Raw genomic sequence first — 24,067 nt, 5'->3', positions numbered from 1 at the left:
ACCGTTGCCGGGATCCGCTCCCACAACCTCGTGCTTAGCAGCCAAAGGGTATACGACCATTAAGCCATGGTGGAGGGTTTTCCCGAGCCCACTCATTGCCGCTGCCGCCTGCTAGGAGTTAGCGCTAAAAAATCATGGTGCAAATGTCTCCGTTTCCTAAGGCTGAACTAAATATCTCGAGTAAAGGAAGCAGCTCATAAAAATTACGAAGTACACTTAAAACTGCTTACGTGCTTTGAATGTGAAAGCATTGTCTCACCGTGAGATCTGTTGAAAGGTTCATTAAAGATTCCTTCCTTTGTAATGACACACCTACTTATTAGCATATAGGGGTAAGGGAACGCATACACTATAGGTTCACCTCTATTTGCCAAGAAGTAACGCGGTTTTGTGGCCTATACTCAGAATCAGGTTTTCCTTTCGGCCGTTTTTCAATGCAATAAAGAAAAAGTGGTTTTTGTGGTCTATGCATTGCGTGCTCCCCGTGCGATCTGAAGGTTCTTGCTTCAATTCCTTGCACCTTCGAAACAAATTTTATTTCTTTTTCTTGGTATCTTACGGTGTACTGCTGACGTCACGCGAGAGCATGGTGACGGCATTGAGGAGGAATTTCGTGCCATGGACGGCGGCGGACTCCGGCTTTTGTGCTAATGGGACACATAATGCTTTCGAATCAATAACTTATTGATTACTTGCCAAGATTCAGGGAGTCGCTAGCATCCTCTGTTGTTGTTGTTGTTGTTAGCCTATCAAAAGATGGCACATACCCACACTGGAGGATCGGCTAAGAATCGGGTGGCTGTTCACCTGAATGCAGTTAGTAAAAAGGAAAAGCACATGGGAGCGCAACACCGGTGAATTCTTCCTCATGAACAGTAAAGGGATGAGAGTTTTGCTGTCTTCACATAGCTGTCGTGTGTCGTCTTTGGCTGCAAGTCAATTCGGGGTCTGCAACTCTACTCGTTCATGGATTCAGTGGTAATCGTGTCATTCTCGGCACAGTAAAATTATTTTTAAAAAAGTAAAAAAAAAACATAAGTACATCTGTAGAGCCGCACCTGAGGTAATAAAGATGCTGTAGCGGACGGCCAAGGAATTATACAGACACCTGGATCTATTAAACGCACAGCGCAGGTTAATATGTTTTCTCTGCTACAGAGAGATAGCTTTGTGCTCAGCAGCTACTAAACCGGTTCCGTGGGTGGTATGCCAGGAATAAAGAACTCGATCGTCACAGCTGTTTTCGCCGCTGCGGTGGCTCACTGGTTATGGTGCTCGGCTGCTGACACGAAAGACGCGGGTTCGACCCCGGCCGCGGTGGTCACACTTCGACGGGCGTGAAATACTAGAGGCCAGTGTACTGTGCGATTCCATGCCCGTTAAAGAACCCCGGTTCATCGAGATAAACCGGAGCCCTTCACTACGCCTGGGTCGCTTTGGTACGTTCAACTGCATAAAACCAAAATCAATCTGCTGTTTTCATAAACTTCCGATGGAACGTAGAAGAAGCAACGACTTCCTGTGTCGCTGGAAAATTGTCATGCCTGTTTGAGCGAGCAGATTTATTCCCACAAAGCGCGCCTAACAAGGCGGTGCAACCCGACTTCCCGTCAGAATAGTACGAGCTACAATAAACGACGCTAGGAGCCGGAATCGCAGCCGGACACGGAAGTTGACTCCAACGCCGCCGACCAGGCCTCCTAAACGACACGGCACGAATCCATTCTTGAAACACAGAGACCGTTCACATGTAGGCAGCTCATGACTGCCGCGTCGTGCACCTGAAAACACCAAACTGCACCACGAACAGCGTGCACACTTTTTGTGGTTCGTATTAGTCCCACATATTCCTGCTGTAGAAATCACACGCATTTTTTTTTACTTCGTGCACTCACGAAGGCTCCATCAGGGACTCACGGCTCGGCATAATAATGCGCCCCGTCTCCGACGCCGATGCGCACGGGCCGTCCCTTCAATGGGTGCGTTTTTCCAAGCCGCACGCACGCACGCACGCACGCACGCACGAGCCGAGCGAAGCCCGCGCACCGGGCTTCCGCGAACCGGTCGGCTCGAGGAGGAAAAGAGACGCTTTCAAGTTCAAGAACTGGCAGAGCCGAGTCGGCAGGAAGAAGGATAAAGAAGAAAGAGGAAGTGGGCGATATCGGATACAATGAAAAACTCGCTATAGCGTTTATTATTAACGGTGCTCTATACACCGCACGACCTAGCGTGTGCCTGCTTGCACGGAGAACTAGGATGTTCCGGCGGAGAAAAAAAAAAAGAAAGAAATATTAAAGCGTGACACGATTTGAGGACGTGCTTGCTTGCTAGCTTCCTTCTCGTAAGATAGCAGCAAGGGTTGGTTGTCCCTGCGCGCGATCTCGGTACCGTTTTGGGAGGACTCGAGCGTGAACATTACGGCTTCCGATGCCCGGGTGCTGTTGTCCACAAAGCGTTGTTCGGGGTGCGCTTAATGGAACTTTTGACGCGTGTACGAGCGAAGCGTGCGGTTGCCGCGAGGTCGAACGGTCGCGGTTTGCAATGTTAAGGCCTTCCGTGTGTTGTTCTCTCGCTGTTCCCGCATCTTTGTCAGGTGTGACACGCTGGCATTTTTTTTCCCTTTCAGACACTTCGTAGTGCATGACTGACGACACGGCGCCTGCGAACTTAAGCTTTTGTACTGCCAAGTTACCTTTCTAGGTTTTTTTCCAAGAGTCCCACTTTTACCACTGCTGGCAAACGTGCTACCTGTGTTACTGTTTGCAAACATGTTATAATATCCGAGCCCGTGGCACAGGCTGGGATATTATGTGTATAATTCATTTTCGGCTGTCCCCCCATAATTCTTGTTTGGCAAGCGGATGCAGATAGATTCCCATTCCAATGGCTGACAGGTGTAATTTCGAAACGGCATGGCAACAGCGCCTGAACAAGGGCTTGAGCAGCGGTGCTGCACAGCCCAATTTGTTGCCGTCCGCTCTACGTGCAGGTGAACGCTGTTCAACTATGAAGACTTACAACAAAAAAATCAGCGCAGTTTGGGCCTTATCAAAATACAAACAGCAGAAAGCTTCAAAGTGCCGTACGAGGATGAATGCGCGAGTTTATCGCCATGCTATCGAAGGAATTAAGCGGGGACTGAGAGAGGTGGCTTCATTGACGGTAAAGTCAAATGCCTGGAGGTGCCCTTCCGCAACAGCCAAGAGCCAGGCTTTATGGAGAGGCCTGCGTATGCCAATATGTCCAGCCCTGCACTACAATTTTTTTTTTCATTCGCAAACCCGAATGGTTCACAATTAAAGTGGCGACCCGCAGTGTGATCGTCGACGATCTTTGGTTACTCCATCATTGTAACTTCATTTCCGCCGTGAGGGAGACCGTGTGGGAAGAGTAGGAACAGGTCATAGCTCGAGCCTCGCCAACTTGTCTACACGGCTCGCGACGGATGCTGCGCGAGTGTTTCGCGTAAGGACTAAATGCATACTTCCAGCGGCGGAAGGCTCGCTAGCGTTTCGTGTAGCGCCATGCGGGCGCGCGGACTGCTCGAGCGACGACGACGTGCTAAGCTGTTGCTCTCCCCTCCACTCTTGTCGAAGGAGGAGGGACGCCCGTCTCGCGGACAATGCGTGACGAGAGCCACTTTGTGCTCCGCCGCCTCGTCATGACCGGTCAATTAGGATCGGCGCTGCTGCCCCCCTTTTAACCCTGACCCTGACTCCGGTGCGTCGGCGATGACGGCTGAGATGGGGCAGCGGACAAGGGCGGCGGAATGCGGGACCAAGGGAAAGGGCACGCGGCTCCGAGCTGCTGCCTGCGCGGGCCGCGGAGGCGCCACACCTATCGAAGAATACATCTCCGGAAAGGAGGAGGGAGCAGACGGCCCCGGTGGGTGCCCGCGTAACGTAACGCGTGACCTCTGCATCGAGCTACGCTCGGCTGCGCTTGATCGCCTATCGCCTCCGCTGCTGCCGCCGCCACACTTGTTGCTGCTGCCGTGCGGAGGTCGCTCGTGCAAAGCCACAAGGGACCCTCGCTATGTCGCTGCGCAGAGACAGGGCTGTAGCCGTAGTACTTCAGAAGCGGCAGCGGGAGAACTGGTGGTTGGTCACACGGGGCGCACGATTCTGCGAAGAACGCGTGGACTCGCGGTGCGCTATGGTGTACTGCGTTCGGGCTCGACGACCGCCGGTGTGGAAGACGAAGCGGCCGTCCCTCTCAATAGAGACTTTTAGAAGGCGAACCCTATCGATCAGGGGCATAAGGGCACAACGGGGCGCCAGCGCGCATGCGCAGAAAGGCGTTCATTGTTCTGCGCATGCGCACTGGCGCCACTCTATTTCTCTGTTCACCTAAACGACAGAGTCTCTAAAGGTCTCTAAAAGTCTAACTAAAGTCTCTAATAGAGACTTTTAGAGACATTTAGAATAGGGCGACCGTGTCCAATTAGACACTTAGAACAGGGAACCCTATCGATTAGGGGCACAGTTGATAGCGGCGCGAAAGTGCGCACGCGCAGGACAATAACGACCCCCCCCCCTTCCCCCGGTTAATGACCCGCGCATGCGCACTGGATCCTCGCTATTACCCCATACCCTTAACCGATAGGGTCAACCTCTTCTAAAAGTCTCTAATGATTCATCGCGTGGATCGTTGGTGTGAGATCGCGCGCACCAGCCCTGACGCGTGGAGACCGTAGTTTTCGCATCCCACTTGGGTGAAATCGCCTTAACGAGGTAGAAATAAATTAGGTCCGAAACCATGCAATACTGTGCGTGGGATTAAAAGTGCGGATTGCTGCTTTCGTTTGGAAGTCAGTTGCGAGGTGCACGAAAGATGCTACGCCCTCCGTTCAACTGTTCGATATCCACTGCAGCTAGTCATTGCCATATTATTCCTACATTAACCTGAGCGAAAGAAATACAGAGCACCGTAAGGCAAGGACGGAGAATTCAGCTGCTCTTTACACGTGCAGTGTAAGGGGCAGGGATAGCTAACAAAAGGCGGAACGTAGTGAAACGAAAGGTAATTATGTAAAATAATATATAATGGTAATTGAACTACAGGGTGCACAAATTACTGATACAATTTTTTTTTTCATCAATCTACAGAGATAGGGACTAACATACATCTTACATACATACAGTGGCATTGGAGTGAGCTTAAGCTTTAACTAGCAACATGCTCACTAATATGCATATGCCGGACATTTTAAAAGATTGCTCTCAACAGTTTGAATGGAGCAAGAATTGGTAAAATGCAGAGCGATAGCTTTGCCCCAAGAAGCATCGAGTGCTGTTTTTTTTTTTAAACTGGCCTTCAGACGGAGCCGATGGTAGAGAATACTGTAGGTGGCGACTTAGTCGGCGTGCAAGCCTTGGCTTTATTATTTCGAGGAGGAAAAGAAATTCTTTCCAGAACAGTTATATACTCCTTTGGGCCCGTTAGCCACGCACTTGTATACCTGTGCGTCTCGGCACACTGCTGCATTCTGGGAAGTGAGAAAGCGACTGAAGTGGCCGGTAAAGGTGTTCAGTACCGAAATTGCATAAAAATATTCTTCACGAAGTTTGACGTATCATCAATGGCAGGTCACTGGTCAAAAGTATCAATAAGTATAGATTCCTACATCGAGCCGCACCTAAAGCCGAGCCATCCCTCCCCATTCACTTACCCTCTCCCTTTCTGATGGAGTTCCTAGCTTCAATCTGAAGTGGTGGGTGACCAACGATCATTAGTGGAGGAAGCACTCTCTTTCGCGGGATCATCCGATGAAAAATGGAGCGGTCAATAAATGTTTCGGTCATGATGTGAAGTCTCCATGTCTAGACTGAAAATTGCCGCAACCTATTTTACAAAAGTCGCCAGCACTACACACATTATGAAGCTGGACAGCGCTGCAGCTACCTGCCGTTTCCCCCAACCCTACTTCCCTCCCTTCCGTCAATTTGTGTATTCTCTGAGCCATATAGTTATGGGTGAAAATTGCGACATTTAGATTTGGGCATACGCCGTATGATACGCGTTAAGGACAAATGGTCGTTCAATAATGAGTGGACGAAATTACTGCAACAGCGGGGCTTGACCTTTGACCTCTCCTGTGCGAAGACGAACGCGCTGTAATTGAAAAAGCGCTGATGGTAAGAAAACGGCGCCTGCAAGCCCTCATAGCATACTGTCGCGAAAAGCGACTGACATCGCGGGGATCCGCATGCATATGGGACACCGAGAAACAAGGTCGCCGCCGAAGCCTAACCCGGTCGTTCTCCGTCTACGCCGATCGCGTACGCCCAGCGTCACCGTGCGACGCGGGCGTGTCGAGTGCGACCTGTCCGCCGTCCCAGCGGGAAACAAGGGGACGCCGAAGACAAAGGCCGGCGATCCGGGCGGCACGCTCTGACGCGGCCAATCCTTTACGTACGGACAGCTGATTTGAATAGCTTTGCATAAGCGGGACGGCTCGTGCCTGCCTGGTAGCCCAACGGCGCGGCGATATGCGTGCCTTACAAATGGCCCGGCCGCTCAGGCCGTCGCTTGCACGGGCAGCGTCATCTATATACCATATACCGAAGCTCTCTTCCACAGCGAGACCACGGCTCTTGTTACAGATCCGTGTACACGCTGGTCAACGCAGGGTGCGGCGTTCGAGGGCCGCACGCTCTGGGCGTCTTCGTGGTGGTGGTGGCATGCGTACACGGAGCATCAAGACAAAGAGAAGAGGTGCGCATCGCATTACAGAGGCGCGTTTGCGCCGCGGCGGTGCTGCTGCTACACTCTTCCTGCTGAAGACAGCGGGAGCTCCTACTGCTGCTGCTGCTGCCGGGTGCATTGCTGCTGCTGTTGACGCTGCCGCCGCGGCGGCGCAGGAAAACCCGTTTGCGTGTCTCCTCCCCAGCCAACCAACCTCCGGAACTATCTCATGCACGCGTGGACGCGGCAGACCCTTGCTTTTTTTCTCCTCTATCTCCACCTCTTCAAGCTCCGGTTGCGTGCGCACAGAAGAGGTGGCTGCGGCTCGGCAAGGCGGCGCGAGGGCAGTGCGGTGCCCGCCATCACAGCTGGCCGAGCGGACGCATAAAGCACCGCCGTTACACGCCGCAGTTGTTTCTTGTTTTGCTTTCCTATTTTTTTTCCCACTGGTGCGGCCGCTCGAAGGAAGCAGCGAGGAAGGGCGCTTCGAAGGGCTGCTTCTACATCCGATGGAGAACTATCGCCCGCACCCAAACGAGCCACAATGCGTAGGCTTCGAGAGGAGCAGCTGTTTCCCGTGCGTGTGAGGATGGGCCGCTCGTTGGCTTCGATCGTGGCAGTTATTCTTGCTCAGTGGTGCAAGGCGCGAGTGATTTGTTTACAGGGCGTGAAGAGGGTCGAGGCCAGCGCCATTTTTTATTCGCCATCCTTCTGTTCCGGTGCGAGATGAAAAGCGTGCAGGTTTCGTCAGCAGTTTTGAGCTTGTTTTCTGAGTTACCTTCGGGCTTCGACGCGGCAACCTGTAGCGGCTGTGAAATGTGTGACCTACGTTGTAACGTTGTTGTCAGATGCGACGCGCGCGATTTAGCGCGGGCTTTTGCGCACGTGGCCCTGAATAGTTGCTGAGGGCTCTCTCCTTATGGCACCTGCTTATAATATAGCACGCAACGTTTTTCTCTGTGTGTGTACGCTGCGATAAAGTTTGCAAGTGCGTCCTGGTTTCAGGTGATCTGACCGATAACGAGTGGTTTCTCCACCACGAGCAGCCGGTTTGCGTCCACCACTAGACAGATATTGTCTCTCAAACTGATCTGCAATTACCCATGTCACACAGTATTCTAGGAAATTTCCCAGCCCCATCTAAATCCTTCCCAGGTACCAATTCCTTCCCGCCAACCTGGCTACATTTCTCTTCGTTTGAAATTTACTTTCTTACCCTAAGAAATCATCGGTTAGCCCTGCTCCGCATTTTCCACTGGATATCTTTAACTCGATGTTGTTCTATAATCTACGCAGACCTCTTACAGTCTCTTCAAAAAGAAGACGCCCTGGAAGACACAGAATAAAGGGACTGTAATACCGTGAAAAAAAACAAAGTACCTCCATTTGCAACGCGAGGTTGTCCTTTCCAATGGGAAGGAAACAACTGCATGCACAACCGGATCATACACAGCCCAACACGACACTGCATCTAATACAGACAATGTGAGCAGGCAAGTAGGGGAAATCCTCGGTCTAGACAGCGAACTTAATTGATAAAACCACTTCTGATTTTCATTTCCAATTGGTTTGTTTTGATGAGGTTTAACGTCCGAAACCGACTGAGGCTATGAGGGCCGTTGTGGAGGGCTCTGGATAATTTCGACCAATTGTCCTTCTCTGACGTGCACTGACGTTCGAATTTAGGCCCCCACTGAAATTCGACCGCCACGGCCAGGATCCAACCCGCGTTTTTCGGGTCAGCAGCCGAGCGCCATAACCACTGAGCCACCGCGGCGGCTATTCACTTTGAATTAGGAATCTGCTTGAAGCTCATTGTTGTAGTTCTTACTGATGGTTCAAAATCATTCTTCGCGTACTATGAAAGTGAACCTTAAGGGAGGTTATAGAGGTGATTCTGCTTTCTAAAAAATAGCAAGCTGCTATTAACGGGGTATGAGGGCGGAACAAAATACTGCCTATGCCGGGATGCTGTCACATTTTCTTTCCGATGGCCCAGCTTGCATGTATCTTTTCGACCAAACCTAGCGACTCTTCTAAGGTCCCAAGGCAACGCTTTGGGCCATAACTGCGGTCACTGGCGTGTGACAGCACACCTACCAACGGACTCTCTGATTATAGGCCCAGTAGATGCTCTTGCGAGTGACGCCGAAGAAGACTGGGCGTCTTCAAACGACGCGCGGCTTATTCATTTGACGATCAAAAAAGCGAGACTCCCGTCGCAAGCCCACCCAGTAGACACATAACCCGGCCTTCGGACGACATTGACGTTCGCCCTTCCTTTGCGGCCGATCCGCTTCCTCGTACAGGTGTCAAACGGAAACGAAGGGGCGTGGCAAACCGCCACGCGCTTTGTCTTTGATTGCTCCGTGGGCGAAGCATCACTTCCGGGATCTGCATGCGTGTACGTATAAATTGGACGTCGTGTATACACCGCCCGCGCTGTTCGACGGAGTGTTCGAAGAGGGCGCCACTTCCGGGCGTTACCTTCTACAAACTCTTCCTATTCTTATTCTTTGCTCAGGCGTACCATTGGCCCTCTCCTCCCGAATGCGGACTTGGAACGCGCGTCGTTCTGTCAACCTGGCGGTCACACGCCGCGACGCCCGCTGCACGTTGCCGGCTCGCGTCTTTTGCCGCGACTCGTGCGCCGGCCGTGTTTGCTTTTTATACGCATATGTAAGTGGGCTCGATGCGCGCGCACGTGGCCTTGAATATAAATTAGCGCGATATGGCCCCTGTATGAGGAATGTCACCCTGCGGCCTCGGTCACAGCGTGCGATCGCGCACAATGCGGTGGGTATATATATAGAGAAAAAAAAAGTAGGAAACGTGCTTTGCGCAAGAAAACACCGCTCCCGTTCAGAAACCATGCTGCCTCGCCTCCTCGTGCTATTTTTGTGAAGCCATGCACATTCCCCCCCCCCCCCCCCCCCCCCCCCTCTGTCCTTTCCGGCCTCTTTCCGTAGTATTGATGATGGCAGCCTGTGTGGCAGTGTAATACGACTAAAATTATTAACGGGAAACTAACATTCACCCGCCGCGGTGGCTCCGTGGTTAGAGTGCTCGGCTACTGATCCGGAGTTCCCGCGTTCGAACCCGACCACGGCGCCCGCGTTTCGATGGAGGCAAAACGTTAAGGCGCCCGTGTGCTGTGCGATGTCAGTGCACGTTAAAGATCCCCAGGTGGTCGAAATTATTCCGGAGCCCTCCACTACGGCACTTCTTTCTCTTCCTTTCTTCTTTCACACCCTCCCTTATCCCTTCCCTTACGGCGCGGTTCAGGTGTCCAACGATATATGAGACAGATACTGCGCCATTTCCTTTCCCCAAAAACCAATTATTATTATTATTATTATTATTATTATTATTATTATTATTATTATTAACTAATATTTTCTTATTTCTTCATCCGCCTGTTGTAGCGCAAAGCATAGCATGAAACAGCACTCGGCATGCCGTCTACGACACGCGTATGTCCGCACAGCGCCCGTGTTTCTGTTTGCTTTTCGCGAGAAGACATCCTTCTCCCCTGCCAAGCGCTTCTCTTTTTTTGCATTAAACAGCTAAGCCTCGCTAACCATATATCAACGGCACGAACATCAATGAATATTGAAGATATTTCAGATAGTCACTCTATTCTAACAATTTCTCCAAAGATCTACTCACAAAGCAAACTATTCAAAGTCCCCTGCACGCTCAATAGACCCCCGAAGCTCATAAATCTCGAACGCATCGAGTGGAAATTTAGTTTGATACCTGGTCATTACTTCTTTTTGCATTCCACATAGCGAGGTATGTAATCACGCCCTGCACGCACGTGTCGTTATTTATTCGCCCGCATCCGACGAACGGTGTTTATGCAACGCTACCCATGCCCATCGCGGCAGGGAAAACTGCAGCGAAGTGTATAGCGATATCGCATCGGCGTTTGCCTACGTACGCACGCTCGCAGCCGCGCCTCGCTTCGAACCATCAGGGCCCTCGAGCACCACCAGCCTGAGCGCAACTGTTCGCGGTGCCGCACTGCCAGATCGCGCACGCGCTCTCCCTAGCGGCGAACAATACAGACTCACCGCGGGCACCGAGCCTGACAGAAGCAGTTTAAACCCTGGCGTGAAATCACGACGCGTGATTCTTATCGCGAAGGCGGGTGCCCGGGCAGCACGCTACCATTGTGTTTCGCACTTACATCGAGCTCCGTTCTTCTTTTTTTCCTTTTTATTAATTCTTTCATTCATTTTCGTTGTTTTGTGCACTCCTTCCGTGGCCGCCATTGTTATGGCTACCGCACGTCACGACCAGCACTAATTGAGAGCCGTGCGCACCGTGATCTCCTTGCGCGCGTGCGCTATCGTTGTGAGCACGGTATACTCCTGAGTGTAACCAGAGCTCACCGACAGGGGGCGCTGTTTCGTTCGGGGCCTGTTCTGCACCGTTGGCGTTACGGAGCTGTAAAGCGACGACAGCTCCCCGATCTCAATTTCCGGAGCCTTCGCTCGAAGCTAAGCGCCAGGAGGGACGTATTTTGGAGTATCGATGGGCAGGCAAGTCGCTATCTGTTCGTGGGGGTAAACGCCGCGGAAGACGCAGGACCAGAACGAAGCTGATGCGGAGGCTGGCTGCAGGCCCGTGAAACAACTTCGGTTCAAAGTGCTGTGCACTTTCTAAAAAAACGCAGTTTCAGCCTAGCGTGAATCAAGTTTTAGCACGTACGTCGCATGTCAGAATATAGGAGGCGCGCAGGCAAGGCGTTTGAAAGGATGACGTAGCATTCTCGCGTCATTGACAGTGGTATCATCGTCATCGTTGTCATCATTGCGATCAAGCTAGCAATTCACAACTTTTTCATTTCCTTTTTTCACTTTTTTCATCCAAATTAGCGTCTTCTTCACAAAATTATCCAATTACTCCACTCCTTACCCATGTGTGCGTTTGTATCAACAATGTACCCTGGCCAATTCCCCCCACCCGAAGGGTACGTGCCATTCAGCCAGAGACCATCATCATCATCATCATCAAGCTGGTTACGTGTACTGCAGGTGAATGGGCTCTCTTAAAAATGTTGAATTAGCCCAACCGTGCGCCTATCTCAGGATATTTTCCTAATGTCGTCTCCCCATCGACTTCACTGCCGCCTACTACTGGGAATTCACTCTGCCATACAAGCAGGCCACAAATCATCCTTCTTCCACATCCTATGCACCGCCTACACCTGTATGCTCCTTCTTACTCTAGCTAGAATATCGTAAACTCTGAGTTCTCTAACCAATGCTGATTTCTTTGTCTCTTAACGTTACATCTACACTTTTATTTTCCATCAACCGCCGCGCTCGTCAAGACATTTAATTAGCCTGCAATGTCGCAATACGTGTTTTTATTTGTCTGAGTCGGATCGGGGGGAGTTTAATGTCACTTTAGCAAAGTTGTGTATAATAGTGGCTTATTCTGCCTACACACACACTCTTTCTCTCTCTCTCTCTGAAGCTATTCCTGTGGCCAGGCCACATCTCGTAAGATTCTTCCCTCTGCACCAGCACGTCCCGTGCTAGGCGCTGAATATCCGCACATTATGTGACCTGGCTTTACCTAAGAGAGCTTCCCAGTGATGCTGCGAAAAACTGCGTTCTACCTCACCTAAAGCCGTTACCTCGTTTTTTTTTTTACCAAGACCATTAAACCGTCATGTCCACCTGATTGTCCACAAATGTGTTCTTGAAGACTACGGCCCATGAAAGCACCACGCGCACCATTTCGCCAGGATGACACATATGGTGGGCAAACATAACCTAGAGCACTACGCTGGCGTCGCAGCTGTCAATCGCGGGCTGTGTTCTGCACATTTGAAGCCCCGTGGCACTGTTGTCGCAGCATCTCGCTCTCCATCCGCTTCCACAACGGGCGAAACACTACGTTCACTATTATCGCGCGGCTTCGGGCCGAATAAAAAAATAAAAATAGTCCTGTTTACTAAACTGTATACTAAGGCCCATTCATTCGTACAGCCGCCGTAGAATCTGACGCAGTTCATAGGGATTATATGCCCCGCACAACAGGGTCACTGATACGCAGCCTATAATCCCCTCGTCTATTGAGAAACGGTCAGCAGACGGATATATAGTATATATACGATATATCCCGCTCCGCAGGCCCAATAGTGCTATAGAATTAAAAAAATACACACGGCACCGCGTACCCGACCTTGTGCCTCCTTTCTAGCACAGAGCGAGCCAATAAGAGCGGCATTCCTGTGTGCAAGGTGCTCTGCACCTGACCCTGTTTCTTCCAGGCGGATGTGTGCTCGTCCTCCGCTGCAGTGCTGCCGCCGCCGCTGTGGCATCGGAAACAGAATGCGAGAGGCCGTTTCGAGAACTCGATCAGGCGGCTGCCGATTCCCGGAAACGCCGCCGTGACCGCGCTGGAGCGGGCAGTCGTCGTCAATGGCTGCCCTGCGGGCACGATCCTTTATCGGCGTTCGCTTTATACGCCGCCATTTCTTCGTACTTCTTTTACGCGCCTATTGGCGCGCTTTTGAACGTTTTTAACGCATCGCGCGGCGGCTGCCTTCTATTCGGAGGTCGGTGTCTGCAGGGGGGCCGACTGCTGCCGAAGCGACCTGCGCTTGTGCGTGGATGTGTATCAGCTACAGACATCGCCCCGCAAATAACTGTACGTTGGCCTCTCTGTTCGGTGCTGCACATACGGGGCCAAAAGTTTTCTCCTTCTCTCTCCAGGTACTCCGATTTTTTTTCTTTCACGGATGCGACTACACGCAAAAGATAGATCAGTAAGACACTGTAACCATCTGATACCCCTGCCAAACGCACAAGTTAATCGCACTTACAAAGAGTGCGCTTCGGCATCCCGAGTGACACTTTAGCCTACGTGGTGCTAAACGGAAGGGCAAAGTTCACTCGTAGTAAAAAAAAAAAATGGCGACACGAAATGAGCGGAAATTTTAAAGAGGGCAGCGAAAAAGAAAAAAAATCTAAAATTCACTGTTGGATGTGATAGCACAAATAAAAGACGGTTTAAGAGTTTCTAACGATCAAAATAAAAACTACAAATACAAGAAAAGCCAAAACCAGCCAAGACTGTCCAGAATTTTGACAGCAAACAAGATGGCGGCGTCCAGCGGATTCGCATCTGATCGCGTTCCTTTGTTGTGTTGCTTCGCTGGCAGCTATAGCGAAGGAATATTTTGTTCTAAACAGTGTCATAGCAAATAAGACAAACTTGTGATTACTTTTTATGCGCCATACATATTGCTCCTTCATACTGCTGTCGAGGTTTCGCACTCGGCCTTTAGTGTGTGTTTATTGAATGCACACCCGGCCGGAGCGCGCTTTTCTGCGAGTGACACTGCGAGTGACAAAGTGCACCTATAGCGAGTGACACTCTCCGTAAGTGCGATTAACTGGCTCGCTTGACAAGTATAACTGGCACTGCAGTGCGATGTGCGCGCCACTAGCGGCCGCGAGCGTGATCCCGTCAGGAACGCGGGGGCATCCTGACAGCTCCGGCAGTGGCGTGAGTGTCATCGCGAAGGGGCACATCGCTTGCTTCTTGGGAATCTATACAGCCTAAAAGCAGCCGGCATACTATGCGGTACTCTTAAAAAGGAAGACGTAGTGGAAAACACAGAATAAAGGGACTGTAATACAGTAAAAAAAAAAAAAACAAGGTGCCTTCATTTGCAACTCGAGGTTGTCCTTTCCAATGGGAAGGGAACAACTGCACACACAATCGGATCATACATAGCCCAACACGACACTGCATCTAATACGGACAATGTGAGCAGGCAAGTAGGGGATTTAACTCATTCGTCGCCGAAATAAGTTCGCCAGCTACTTTTTCTTGCGTGCTTTTTTGAAGGCGTAGACGCTTGTTGAAGTTGACGAATTTTAAAATGCAAGCTTTCTGTCATGTGCCCATTGCCACGGGGCACCTTTTGAAGAACTGAGCGCATGTCGGAGGCCCCGTGGACGCATGTCCTTAGAGCGGTGTATAAAAGAGCGCTGTCGAAATTTACAGAACTGCCACAAAAGTCCAAAGCATGCCTTGAGCACTGTGTTTCGGTGACCCTCCGGAAGCCGCCAGGACAATGGTGCGGCCTAAGGAGCTACAGGCCAATTCCTGGGCGCTTGGGATCGATGATTGTATTTTTACCTTGCAGTTTCTTCAGTCTTACCACCTGTGTGAGAATGTTAAATCAACTTTATTATACCCCATCTCACACGTTCATGCAGCGTAGTGGAAGCTACAAATGAGATGCAGCGGCTTCCTCAAGTGCGATACTCTCAAATACGTCTGCTCGTGACGTCTTGAAGCTGCAAGAACTGTTGAGATGGTGTATAGATCTCGACACGTTTCAGATTAGTGCGCGGCTGATTTTTGAAAGCGTATTTCCACCTTAAAGTCGGTGCGCTCGAAAACGGTTACAATGGCGTCATGTTGACATTTGTCGGTGGCATCAGCATTAGAGTACAGCTGGGTTCGCTCCGAAAAACTCCCTGCGTCAAAATAGGCATTTAAAAAAATACAAACGTAAGGCGTGCGTGCCAAAATAGTCGCCATCGCAAAGTTTTATTAGCACTATAGTAGGATACAACTTAAAAAAACAACAGTTGTCAACACCACAGCCAACAGCTACGGTCCGCGGCGTCTTGTATTACTCCGTTAGCCAATCACAACAGTAAACGAAATCAGCTTTTTAATGTCTGACTTTATTAAACGAGATAGCTATCAAAATTTTAGAACTTATAATTTTTTTCTTGTGATTTGCTTCTTGTTTAGGTAACAAGAAAAGATTTAACAACGGACTACTTTTTTTGTCGTGGAGGAATTCTGTGCAGCGTCCCTGAATGTGGGCGGAGCTTCGCTGCATACTTAAGTTGTATCCGACTATAGTAACTTTTTCAAGGCGCATTAATGCATGTTTGCGCGACACACTTCGGCCTTAACTCGCTTCGCTGCAGTCGTTTCACGTCGTAAATTTGGTTCTTTCAAAAGATCTCAAAACGTTTCACGCCTTTCGCAGTGTTTCCCCTTTGCAAGAAATCTTGGACGCTAGTTACAGGCTGACAAAGCGTAACTGGGCAGCAGACGGCAGCTGACAGACGCTTTCGCTTCGGGCGTCACCGTGGAGGACCCTTCCCGACGAGGACGCAAAAGTTGTCGCGCGGCGGCGCTGACCGCAGTTCTATGGTGGAGGCTCCTGGCAGGAGCAGGATGCAACGGTGGAGCTATCTGCGCAGTGCACGCTCACATGGGCTCTCCTGTGTGGCCCACATTGGTAGAAACGCAGTTTCCTGCCACAGCCGTAAGTGCTCCTGAGAAAAGAATCCGACATTTTGAAGCACTTTCTTGTAACCGTATACGATCACCGTTCTGTCCGCTCAAAAGCGTTCATAACCAGACGAAAACAGCAAATCCGGACTTCTCCGACCAGTGAGCAGACAGCGCCTTCTGCTTCGCTCAAGCGCCGCGGCCGTTTGGAGGTGAAAGAAAAACAGGCCTCTGCACCCCGGGACCATCCGCAAATGACGGGGATGCTGAAAGCGCATCCCGGCGTCCCATGAAGCCGTCGGCGGCGCTCAGACATCGTGGCTTCGGGGAGCGGCTAAGATGCCATCTCAGTCTTGGCTTCCTGGCCCGGCCCATCGAGGAGCCGTTTTTACATCGCGCCAAGCGCACAAATCCTACACCGATGGTCGTGTAGCGCTTCAACAGCGCGTAGCTCGTGTGTGTGTTGTCGCTCCTTCGGGCCTTTTTGCTTGCAGATATCGCAGAAGGGATAAGATGTTGCCCGGAATTGACTTCAACAACATAGGCTTCGAAACCTTTCCAGCTCTCTCGGGGGCAAATTTGTGCACTCGTCGCGGTTCTCATCGAAGTCGTCGACAAGACCACAACGCCCCCGTGTAAAAAAACAAACAAAAAACAGAGAAAACAAAGTGACAAAGGCAACAAATAAAACTGCCTTAGTAGTATGGTCAGCTGTGGGTTAAGGATTCTGTGATACTTAGCTAGATTGAGGTACTGCATACAAGGCTGGTGTAGAGTGCCTGATTCGAAACAACCGCCAAGAGCGAATTCGGAGCGAAGAGATGGAGAGCCGAAATTCACTACACTAAAAACTGCATATACTAAAAAGACCATTGACGTTATTTAACCGCAACCTGATTACACTTCTCGATGTTCTTTTCGGTAACACTCGTCGTTATAGTCACGCGACTATCTGTCCTTTGTCCCTTCTCTACGATTTCATTTTTTGAGCTGCCTTCAAATCAAGCTAGATGACGCTGCTTTGACTTTGGGCTTCTGAGGCTCAAAATACAGCGCGCACTGATGTTTTCGATCTCGTTACGAAACCTTATCCCAGCTACGATGTATCTTAATCCCTCCTCTACGTAGTCTTCGAGAAAGAGATTTTGAAACCTCCCGCCTTTCTACCCAGGGTGTCGTAGAGATTGCGTGTGTTTGGTTGGAGACGGAGCAAGAACCTACAGGTGTGCCTCGGTCTTCGTGTCTAACGTGTCGCGGAGCCATAACTACCCACTTTTCGTAATCAATAGCTGCTACAACTGCTGCTTGTACAACTACTGTTATAGCTGATTAGTAACTCAAGAGAGATTTCTGTACTCAGTAGCTAGCGTCTGGCTACATATTGAGCTACTATTCACCGTCTTAAAAAGTGCATCAAGAAATCGTTCCCTTTCAATTAACATGCTTCCGAGGGTGAATCAACGAAGAAGTAGCGCTGTCATTTCCGCAAATCAAGCGAAGCCATTGGACACGGCTGTCGTACAGTGCACTCCTTCAAAGGAAGCAGTGCTCGTTTGATGGAGGCGCTCGTTTGTCATAGCTGTATGCGAGTTTCGATACAAATTACTACCTTTTAAGACGACGGCCCGAAGCGATGGGTTCTCTGCGCCTTCAATCGCCGTGGGACCGAATCGAGAGAGCGGGAAAATCGAGTCGTGACTCGCGCTTTGGAGGAAGGGGGGGGGGGGGCAAAAAAATCTCTCGCGCAAATTGATTTCAGCGTAACGCTTCATGTCCGAGTGCCGAGCCCGCCCGCGCCGCAGGTACCCCGCTTATCATTTCTAATTTCTCGCTGTTTCCGTACAGAAGCTCGCTGTTGGTGGGTTATAAATAGCTCCGCGTCTTTGCTTTCGTCGATCAGTCACGTTGAGGCGATGCCAGCCTCGGGCTAACCTTATCCAATTCTTTCCTCCCAAAAGCCATAATTTATGGCGCTCGTGATGACTCAGAATTGTCCGCCAGAATTGACGTAGAACAGATAATAAATAAATAAAATAACGATAACGAGGCTACTAAAGGTATGGCGTTTATCCCTTGAGCGTAGGACGGGGTCCTCCATCGAGCCTGATTGACGATACGCACGGAAGAGGAAGCAGATTTTGTTTTCTATGTGTTTATTTGTGTGCGACCTGCGGCGGCCTTGCGTTCTCGAGACACCGTGGAAAGGTCGCGCAACTTCGAACGAGCGCTGAGTTGTGTCGCACACCAGCACGAAACCATGCGGTCAGAGCTTTGAGTTATGTCGGAGACGTCTGAAAAAGTACGGCCCGTTAGGCTACCACCCAAAAAGATTAGGACATAGAAGAGTTCTGCAGGAGGACAGTGAGGGAAACAATCTGCGCTGCTTTGAGCAGTTTCGCCAACAGTGCCACTTAAGAATCCTCTCAAGTGCAATGGCAAACCTGAGGTAAAGATTGTTTTAACCGAAAATCCTCCTATTTTTATTTTACTTTTGTGTCGTTATTGTCGGGAATTGCTTGCGCAGCTTGGATACAAACAAGATCTGATCGTGAGGACATGCACACACGAGCGTTAGCGTGCACATTTTGAAGAGAGCACTGACGCGACGAGTAACACCGCGAGTGTTTTGTCCTCTGAAGAGTGAAATCAAATCACTTAGAAAAAAAAATAAGATTGAGATAGCTCGACGATGTCCCCGGCAAACATTACCAAGCGTAGAATTTTTTCCTTTTTTTGGAGGGAAAAAGACGAAAACAGCACAAAATTGCCAAAAGGCATTCCGCTTTCGTGGCTTTTTACGCTTTTTATAATTTTAAGAAGTTAGGCCTTCAAAATTATAAGAAAAAATTCAGATTCCAACGACCTATACCTACGAGCGATAAAGGTTTTTGTGCACCAGTCATCGTTGTGTATATATCCAGAAGTACGGTTAATTTCTTTAGGAAGCCAAAGGAACTGAAACGAGAAATGGACCTGCCAAGGTGTCATATAGACTGGTATGCACCGTCTTTGGCAAAAGAAAGCGGGCAATCGGTTTGCTTCTCAACCGTGAAGTGGAACACTTACGGCACCCGTAAAGAATAAAAGGTCTCGAACGGTGAGGACAAGGCTTCTCCTCCTCTTACACAGATTTAAACCGTAAGGTGTGCCGTCGGTACTGTACGACACGCTCAAAAAGAAGTACCGTTGCTGAGTTACTTTAGGCAAAGACGGCATGTCTGGGAAGAATGGGCTACACTTTCCTGCATAGTTGATTTTAAATGCGCAAAAACAAACAAACAAACGAACGAACTAACGAACAAACAGGGAAGTGGTTGGAAGCAGGGCTTCGTCTTTCTTCACGCTTCGACCTTTGTATGTATTTTTTTTGCCTTCCCCTTCAACAATTTCCAAAGTTAAATAGCCCAACTGCAAGTTTTTTTATACTCTTCCCTTGTGTTGCTATAAAAATTTACGTACCATTAGTCCAACGCTCGCCACAAGGAATAATGGAGTGATGGCTTCAGAATAATTTCGGCTACCTAGTATATGCGCAGGTGTTTCCAACCAATCGGATCAAGGCCATATATGCATACAGCCGCCTATGCCTTGCACGGCATTCGTTCGAGTGCTGAGCATGAGGCAACAGGCTACACTTCGATGGGGACGGAACGCTGTAATGGCTTCATGCTGTGTGACGTCGTATAGAACACCAAGGGCCGAAATCAATCCGAAGGCCTGGAGTACGACGACTCTTCCCCTCTTCCTTCTTCCCCACCCCACTTGCCGCTGGCATCAGAACCGGCGTTCTACTGTCCAGAAGCAGAACGTCACGCCAGAACGCCCGCGCCGGCGAGCAGTTTTTGTAGCGATAGCTACATTACGGTAGCATTTCGAGCCTTAAGCGAGGCGGTGCGCCACCCTGTGGCTGCGCCGCCACGCTGTAACGTGGTTGGTCACGTAATGCGGAGCAGCTGCCGGCGGCGCGGCGCCGTGGCTGATCACGTGGTTGGTCACGTGACCAAGTTCCACTCGGCCAGATGTAGCTTTCGCATCACTCCAGGTTTAACCAGAGCTAAACCACCGCCAGTTTTTTCGTGTTTTGCGCAGCGCAAGTGCGTAACTATCCACAGCGCCCACTCGATCTCCTTGCGGTAGAGGGAATGCCATTAAACGCGCGAGCGTCTAGATTCAATTGTCGCGCGCTTCCCGAAATCATCAGTAACCATTATCGATTTGATGGTGCCTTCTGTATTTCTGATCATGACTGAGCGCGGCAATTAAGGATGACGCCTGTAGTGCCTGGCTGCATGTATGCGCATAACAAAGGTGCTTCGTTTCATATCACGCCTGGCTCGTGATAGTAATCTGCAGAATCTCCACGCACGTTGTGTGCTTGGCCGTGAAGCGATCAACGGACGTAGGAACAGCAAAGGAGCGCGCTTTTAGAGGCAGATATTTTGGTTCGCCAAAGCTGCCCGCCACCCGCATGGAAGAGGAGACCGCACGCAGTCCATGACTGATGATTCGCTTTCGTGTGCTCAGGGCCGCCATATTTAATTGTTGTTTTCGCTTCCTCGGCCCTATTTGTCGGTGCGGACCCAGTTCACTCGTGGCGACCGCAGCCGTGAGCCCTATGCAGACTGCCAGTTCCGCAGTGGCTCAAACATGTGGCGAGCTGAGCGCGCCAAGCCGTGTCGAATTTTCTCGCGTTCGGATCGCGCGAACGAGCCGGATTTGACAGCGGTGGTCGCAGCGACCGCATATGCGGGTGTGCTAGTGATAAATCCACTGCCTTCAAATGACGTGGCGGGTGCTTAGCAAACTGTTCGCATTCTTACCGGTTTTTATTTGGATGTGATTCTGTACATGCCTACCCAGTGTACTTGTGAGGAACTCTGCAGGATGTGAACATGGGTGTACGTATTACCATGGAGAGTTTAATAGCATGCATAAATATTAATATATAGAGAGAGATAAAGACCCAGTTGGCTACCCTGCACTGGGGAAGAGGGATGAGGGGATTGAAAAGAGAATCGGAGAAGGCGTGAGGTGCACAGTCAAAGTTATTCATTCAAGTAAGTCCCTCTCAAGAATTGCGCAGTAGGCCTTGAGGGCAGTCGACTGCTACAGCCACGGTCCAAGGATCCAGGCGGTGCAGAGCACTACGCACTGGGTATCTCAGTCGCAAAAGGCTATCGGCTATCTCAGTCGTTCATATGGAGGTTCTTGGCCGTTGAACTCAACTGCAGCCCTTGCAGCAAATGCAGCTGAACTGCATCCCACAGGGCTGCACTTCAGCTGAGCCACAAGAGCTGGATGTAGCGCTTCCAGTAATTTCAGTGTGTTGTGTCTGTTGGCCTACGCAGGCCGAAAAGCAGAGCACGCATGACATTCATGAAGGACGACAGCATTTCAACTACTCTTAGATATTGGCCACAGCCAAGTTGGTGGCTTTTGTCTGGAGCCTCCGTAGGCGTTGTACACAGCGGTAACGGCATCGTCGCTGACACAGTAGGCGTGCAATGCTTCGGCCGTGGTGGCCAAATAATATCAGAGGCAGTAGGCGCGGCGCCACCAGACTCCAAGTTCCCTTGATTTAGGGCGGTTGCTGGAGGAGACCAACACGCTGCAGTGGCGCTTGAGGCCTTCTTATCAAAAGTAGTCGCTTTCTTTGAAGATCTTCGGTGACTAAAGAAAAGGCAGGCGGCTTATCATGGCGGGGAATTCAGCGGCAAGCGGATTGAACAAAATTATGAGTCCAACCTTTAATTTTTTTTTCTTCTGTTAGTTCAACTTTTCATTTATGTGACAATGACAAGCAATCATCGCCGTTGGTGATTAAAAAATAAAAAAAAACGAACAGCAAAACCTTGCGTGGAGTAGGCGATACGCTGCCATGAAAACTCTCCCGCATAAACTGTAATGCGCCGGAAAAGGCGAGTGGCCGAATCCCGCGAACGCTGGATGCGAAAATTGTTTTGGATATTTTCTTTCCTCATTTACTCACCCTGTTCCGGCAAAATAAATATGAACCCATTTCACAGCATAGCAGATGCTGCGCATGAGCATTTGGCGCTTTTTTGTTCTCCCTATTTTTTTTCCAATGCACGATGACCGAAAAGTACCTCTTGTACTCTGAACCAATAAGCATCGTTTGTAGAAGTACGGGCCGTGGGCGGAAACCGGCGACCACAGAGAGCATTGCAGATGCCTCGCGCCTTTTTTTGCGGGCTCTTCTCTGTCACTTTTTACGTACTTTTTTGCACCACCTAAACGCCTTTGGTGTTAAGATAAACAACAGACAGGGGCTTACCTAAATGAAGAGGATGTTCGCTGGAGGTCGTCTGTGGGCCTGCGCTGTGACACTCACAAGACCACGCTGGCCGAACGATGACCGAGGGCTGTGAGGCACCACGGTATTATTCGAGGAACGACGCACTGCAAAGCCGCGTATGCACCGTCATCACTCCGGACGTTGGCTGGCGCGTCGCCGGGAGCACATTCCACCTACGGGACACCAACGACGCAGCACTGTGACTTGCAAATCCCAACAGGCACGCCTCAATCCCAGAGTCTCGTCGAGCCGGCGACGCCAACAGCGTCAAAACCAACGGCTAGAAAGCCGATTAAAACATCCGCCACCGAACACGGTTAGTCAAGATTCCCGTGCAAAGCACGGACGGTGGTTTGTTGACAATCACGCTTTCAATTCGCGAAAGCCGGCAGGAGTTATTGCTTCTGGCCGCAGGAGCCGCAGAGAAACGGCCGCACTAACGGGACGAGAGCACACGTTGGCCGGAAGATTGCCTCCGGAGCGATGCGATGCGAGTGTTGTCGGAACGCCGGTCGGTGGTGATGACCCTTGAGAGAAGGTGCGCGGAGTCAGGGGAGGAGGACCACCGCCGTGGCCGCCAGTGCCCTCCCCGGGTGCTCACTTCCGAGCATCTCTTCCCCTCTTGCCTGAGGCAGCAGTGTTTCTCAGTGCCCCCTCTCTCTGCATTTTTGTCTTGTTTTTCGCCGTTACCTGCCTCCTCTCTGGAATCCCGGGTCCTTATTAAACGGCCGCCGCGGGCCCTCCCTCTCCCCGCGGCATCTTCCTCTCTTTTCTCGTCGTCTCTGGGAAGAGGAAGAAGAGCTCCCTCGACTTAACCACAGACGACCGGGGAGGCCAGCTAGACTGTTAGCGGGCACGATGGCGTCACTTCCGTGGTTGTCGAAATGCAGTCACTACCCCTCCTCTCTACATTTTCCCTCCTGCCCTTCTCTCGGTCTTCCTCTCTCCGCGGGCACACACAACCTCAAGCTTGTCGATGCCCGCCGGCTGTGTACGCGGCGGCACGGTTTGCCCACCAGCGCAACGTCTCCGGCAAACTCGATCCTCCTTTGCGCTGCTCTGCTCTGCTTTGCACCCTCCCTTGTGGCACGCTTTCCTTCTCGGCGCCCGGCAGGCATTTGCTAGGAGAATCGGCGAGTTTGTGTTTGGTTAACTTGCGCTTAACGCGGATTACTAGCGAGTTTCATCTCACTCGTGGGCCGTACTAGGAAACCTTAAGGGCGTGTGCTGTCGCGTTGCCGCGAAGAAGCTGTGTGGTGGGGTTTGCCGTCTTGTTGGGTACAGTGGAACAGCGGAAAAGGAGGTAATGAGGATCAGAAAAAGTTGGCGGTGGCTTAGCTCGGCTATGCCAGGATATACGTAGCGAGAGGTACGTTTCCTTGGCTGATCTTGTTTTGGTCACTGTATGTTTAGCAGTGAGAGACATATAGATATAGGCTCCATCTCGGCGGCTATGCGCCGTCTATTACGCCCGGCAGTTTGGCTTCTCCTTGGCAAGCCGTTCCCCTCTCTGGTCGGGCGTCTCCGCTGCTCTCTTCGCCTTCTGACGCTCATTCTGACTTTGATGAGTAGCCAAGTGCCAGGCGACAACCTCAGGTTTGGAAGAGTTAATCTTGTCTTGTCTATACCACCCTTTAGCAGCGGCTGGACTCTCCTTCTCTGCATCTATGTCAAACTTTGTGATACAGACGCCCATTACATCTTCGCCTTTTATAGGCAATACTGCGCATGCGACGCGCGGCTCGGGTGATAGACGGCGTGCGGCGAGGCGGCGAC

The 24,067-nt window shown here is 50.7% G+C and overlaps 1 protein-coding gene across 1 annotated transcript in view; it reads right to left on the bottom strand.

Annotated features, from left to right (window-relative positions):
• Positions 1-22,826, bottom strand: part of LOC144124860 (uncharacterized) — a 116,037-nt gene extending 93,211 nt beyond the window's left edge. Inside the window, exon 1 of the mRNA XM_077657774.1 lies at positions 22,271-22,826. The gene's annotated coding sequence lies outside the window, so the exon portion shown is untranslated. The remainder of the gene's footprint in view (positions 1-22,270) is intronic.
• Between the last annotated feature and the right edge of the window lie 1,241 nt (positions 22,827-24,067).

This window comes from Amblyomma americanum, chromosome 3, assembly GCF_052857255.1.
Source record: "Amblyomma americanum isolate KBUSLIRL-KWMA chromosome 3, ASM5285725v1, whole genome shotgun sequence".
Classification (NCBI taxonomy): Eukaryota; Metazoa; Arthropoda; class Arachnida; order Ixodida; family Ixodidae; genus Amblyomma; species Amblyomma americanum.
The sequence above is the reverse complement of the archived record's forward strand: the minus strand, read 5'-3'. Positions and strand labels throughout refer to the sequence as shown.